A 5,467-nucleotide genomic window follows, 5' to 3' on the forward strand; every position below is an offset into this window, starting at 1 on the left:
TTAATGCATTCAAGGGTTCAGGAAATATAAAGCAAAATTATTATACAGGTTTTATATAACCGAATCAATGTTTTTGGATATTAAATGTCATAAGACCAATTCACTCCGACAGACACTGCAATGTGGACAATCACCAAGATTATTGTACCTCAATTCCTCAGGTCCATGACCCGACCAACACCAACAGATCCCAACAGAGGAAACACTGATCAGACAAAACCAATGAACATTTCTCTTGCTGTCTGTTGGTTCAGTGTGAATTGGCCTATAGTATAAACTACAATTATATATATATGCTGTTAACACTAACATGTAACCTTATCATCTTTTTTTTTTCTTTTATTTCTATATATATATATATATATCAAATTAAAAAAACGAAGGATTTTATGGTGGTGGGTGAAAAGCTTATTTTTCAGATTCCTCAGAATAATCAAACTTAAATGATTTCAAGTAAATGTTGGCAAGTGGGAAATGTAAAAGCTATATCCTGTGTGCATGGTAAAGGGAATTGTGCAGTTGGTTAGTGGTAAAGTTGTGATTTTATAAATCTCAGAAAGCTAACCGTTTCTTCTGTAAGGACTCATTTTACAATATATTACTTTATTCATATGCCTTTTACAACATATAAATATTTTTTTAGGTGGAAATGGCACAGGTTTTATGGGTATTGTGATATATATTTAAAACTTAAATTAATCTGTATTTTAAATTAATCTCAATTAAAGTTAATCTGTATTTTCATGTGGCTGAGTTTTTTTTTTTTTTTTACATGAATAGATTTGCCTGTATAATTTTAATGTATTTGTGTTGCAAATATCTTAATAAACAAAGTAATACACAATACTAACTGCATTTATAAACTTTTTTTTTTTATTATGTTCCACAAAAGAAAAAAGGCTCCATAATAGACTGACCCTGATTTCAGCGGAATAGCAGTTTGAAATATGAAATAATAAATCATCTTCCACCTAATTTCTGTATTTAAACCCAGTTTGAGTGACGGATGACACTCGAAATGTCCATTTTAGCGAGGAAGTGCTGCATCACTCCATTTACTTGATTTGATCTCGAGGAAAAAGATGTAATATTGAGATTAAATGTTTGTCATGCCAGCAAACACCCACATGCACGCGCACAAACACACACACACACGTTTGTTTCTGTGAATTGTGGGGACTTTCCATAGACTTCTATTACTTTTATACTGACCAAATAATAATTTTTTAAGCCCTAACCCAACTCTAACTCTAAACCTACCTCTTACAGAAAACCTGTTTGCATTGTTACTGTCACACCTTATGGAGTGTTTGTTGTGTTTTCTCCCTCTTGTGCCCATATTTGGTTGTTCCTGTTCCTGCTCTCGTTTCGTCATTATTAGTTCATCTTCCTCACCTGTTTGTCCCTTGTTAATCACCCTACTAGGTTCCCTCTCTGTACCGGTCCTTGTCAGTTATTAGATTGTTTCATGCAGCTTGTGTTTCCCTGTGTGGATTAATCTTCATCTTCTTGGATTGTGATTAAACGTTATATTGAACTATCGTCGTCTTCATGAGTGTCTCATCTACAAGTGCGTGTCAGTTACACTTTCAGATAAACATAATTTACTATTTTAATATCCCCCCCCCCCCCCTCGTGGGGTACGCAGGCCCACAAAATGTACAAAAATACAGGTTTTACTGTCCTTGCAGGTACATTTGGTCCTCACAATGTAGCATAAACAAGTACTCTCACACACACACACACACACACACACACACACATATTTTATGGAGTTCCTTACAACTTTACCTCTCTATTAAATGTGTACATAAAATAGGTTTCAGAGAATGTTCCCATTATGTTCATATTAATTATTATATATAACTGACATTTTCTTAACAGACAAATCATTGATTTGTCATAATTTACAGAATAATTTAAGATAAAACTGTAATTAAGTTACAATTCACATTGCATTTTTAAAGATGCTTATATTTTGTACTTATTATTTGTTCCAAGTTACTCATAAATAGCCAGTTCCAAAAGTTAGTATCACTCATTAGACACAGACTTTGCACATTTTAATTGAAGTTGAACAGTCTGGAAAGAAGATTACCTTTTAGCAATGATAGAGAATATTACAGTTTAAATTTTTTTTCAACTGCTTACACACAAAATCTTTACTTGTCACACCAGAACCACAAACCAAATCTGCAAAACCATACACTATGCACTTTATGCAAAGAAAATCTGATATGAAGTTGCTTAGCTCAGTTCAGCTCTAAATCCACCCCGTAGCCAATTCTAAATATTTGATGCTACAACTAACCCTAACCCACACCCTAATCTTAACCAATGAAATTGGCTTCAGGGCGGGATTTATGCTAAATTGATTTGGAGAAAAAAAAAAAATCACATTCAATTTCTGTAGTATTTGCTTACTTGAATACTACATTTAGACCGACAGAAAAACTTAAAGCACTGTTCATTTAATTTGTATCTTTGTTCTATTGCAGGGGTTCTCATCTCTCATATCCATTTTCTTGCAGAATTTTGCTCCAACTTTGATCATGTTCTCCTGCCTGTAACTTTCTAGTGATCCTTAGAAAGACCTTGATAAGCTTGTTCAGCTGTGTTTGATTAAGGTAGGAGCCAAACCCTGCAGTAAATTGGATCTCACGGGCCAGAGTTAAAAATCCCTGTTCTATTCTATTCATTTGTGCTATTGCTGGTATTCTATTTGTTCTTGATGTATTACTGTGTTTACTTCCTAGTTAGAATCCATTAAATTACCAATGAATCCTTATCAATATTGAAATTGTGGCGTTTCCATTTTGAAAATATTGTCATCAATGGTATTGTTTTTAATTGCATTTATTAAACACAATTGACTCATTTACTCGTTTAAAATAACTGTACCTAGAACGGAGATGGTATTCCTTTGCATTCATTTAAGTTTTACGTACAGATGACAACGTTGTCAAAATGACCCCTTTAGTTAGGCTCTTGACTCTTGACTTTGTGTTAGTTTTTTTTTCTCTCTCTCTCTCTTTCTCTTTCTCTGGCTGTTGTAACCATGTGTTCCTCAAACATATTTGTTACAACTCAAAAGTCCAGAGAAAATGATCAGTAGTTGGTTGTTTATATATATATATAATGGCAGTCATCTATTACTGAACTGATCTCATTGAGTGTGAGATCTGCAATGCGACCAGATTGTATTGCAGCATGAATCATGTCACCGTTGTTGAGATTCATGCACTGATTCTTGATGTCTGAGTCTGTTAAACTAAAGTGAAATTCTTATCACATCGGCTATTCAATTGCCAGTCCGCCGATCATCTGGCCTGAGGAAGAGTACGCAGGTTGTACATTCGTACTCTTAATTAGTACTTGCACTATTTAGTTTGTCCACAAAGTGGCAACACTGGCCCAGGCCAACCAAAAAGGAGAGACACAAAACAGTAGATGGCAGCACTGACAAGGGCTTATGTAAATGATTTGTGAGATATCCACAATTCTAACATTAGTTTAAACAAGTTTAAAGACAGTGTCATCAATTAGAAGCTCTGGCGAAAAATAGTCAGTCTCTAGAATCAGGCCGTTACATGATGTCTACATCTTCTTCATCAATTTTTTTCTTGCTTGTCATGCCATAACAAACAGTTAAAACAGCCAGAGAAAACCTAGTGTTAACATTTTAAGGGCCAACCACCCAACTAAAACAAAAGCTATTCTCCATAATGGTGACAAATATACTTTTCAATAAAACCAACATCTGAACCTCTGTAATTCTCAAAAATGTTTGTAGACGTCTGACAGAAATAATGTCAGTCTGGTTAGAACTGGGTGAAGCTGGTGATGCTGTTTGTGGAGTTTATTCGTCCTCTACTGAGATCTTGAGAGATTTAATGTCTTTTATTTGCAGTTGTTTTGCAAACTGTGGCTGGAAGTCAATAGTAGTCACATAATTATCTAACGAATTGCAGTGTTGCTTCAGTCTTATTTTTAACACTGTAGTATGCATACTGAGCTGTGTTCATTTCATTGTTTCATCTGGGCTGACCCATGTGGGGCCCGCATTGGAAACTGAGGACAAAACTGGCTGGGCCCCAATTAGACAGTCCAGGTGCCACCCGTCTAGGCCCCACATGTGTTTTCTGGCTGGGAGGTGAATCCCAATGTCTTGTGACTTCATGAAATGTCCTTAGAAGTTGTTTATAAAAGGCCTCCCATTTTCCCCATTTTTCTTCTTTGGGATTCTCTGCTGTCTTCTATGCTTCATCTGAAACACACCAGGGGCCTCATTTATAAAGTGTGCGTACGCTCAGATTTGATAATACACAGCAGAATCCCCGGTGTTAAAGTAACACTGCTGGGTGTCTATATGGGTCCATCCAACAGTGTTAAAAGCAGAGGTGGGACTTTCAAGTCACAAGCAAGTCTTCAAGTCATATCCCAAGTCATCAAAGAGTTAAAGTTAATGAGATAATTAATTGACTAATTAAATGATGATTGAGCATTAGTGATGAATACCTGATGTTAACAATCAACATCATTGAAGAAAAGAAAAACACAAGAACTACAACTGACTTCAGCCACAGCCTTGGATGAAATCATCTGAAAACACACACACACAATGCCACCATAATTGATGTCAAGGTTTGCTTTAGTTGGTCTCTTGACCGTTTCACCAATTCAAATTAATCTGATTCTGAGTAATTGCAATATTGTTTCATAGCAAACATTTGTGTATTGCTGAATCAAACTTTAGTAGATTAACTTCTGTTTTCTGCTTATAACTGATGGTGAATGAACATCATGAAGTAGTCTCTCTTTTCGGTTTATTGACCGACATTCAGATATTACTGAATGCCACCATAACAAATGCCCCCATAACGCTTCAATATTGAAAAGAATAAGGGAAAAAATAAAAAGTTTTTATTGAGTAAGGCTTTTAGACATGAACACTTATCATACAATCCTCAACAGTGCATGATGGGAGTTTTTACTATGTTGTTACCCAGCATGCATTGCAGCATTAAGCATTTTGTTGATTGTCACCATTGTTGAGATTCATATGCTGGTTCTTGATGTCTGTGTGTGTCTAAAGAGTACCTGAGTTCTATTTTTTATATGCATTACAAATGATTGAAATTCATTCACAGTATCTAGAGCACCACTTTTTTTTTTTTTTACTTGCTGTGGTTTCAAAGGGTTGATTATAAAAAACCTAAACATATCAATAAAACAAAAGTTATTTCGCCAAGTCATGATGCCTGTCTCATCATATGACAGCCGTTAATAGCTGTTCACTGCATGGCACTAATCGCTCTGCTTTACAACATCACATGCATTGCTACAAAGAGAGAAATATAACGCGTCAAGAACCCAACTAAAGCAAACACTTATCTCCATGATGCATAATTTTAACCAATAAAACATCGGATCCTCTGTAATTCTCAATAAAAGCAGGTGTTCATTA

Source organism: Barbus barbus (genome assembly GCF_936440315.1).
Source record: "Barbus barbus genome assembly, chromosome: 8".
In the NCBI taxonomy this organism is placed as follows: domain Eukaryota; kingdom Metazoa; phylum Chordata; class Actinopteri; order Cypriniformes; family Cyprinidae; genus Barbus; species Barbus barbus.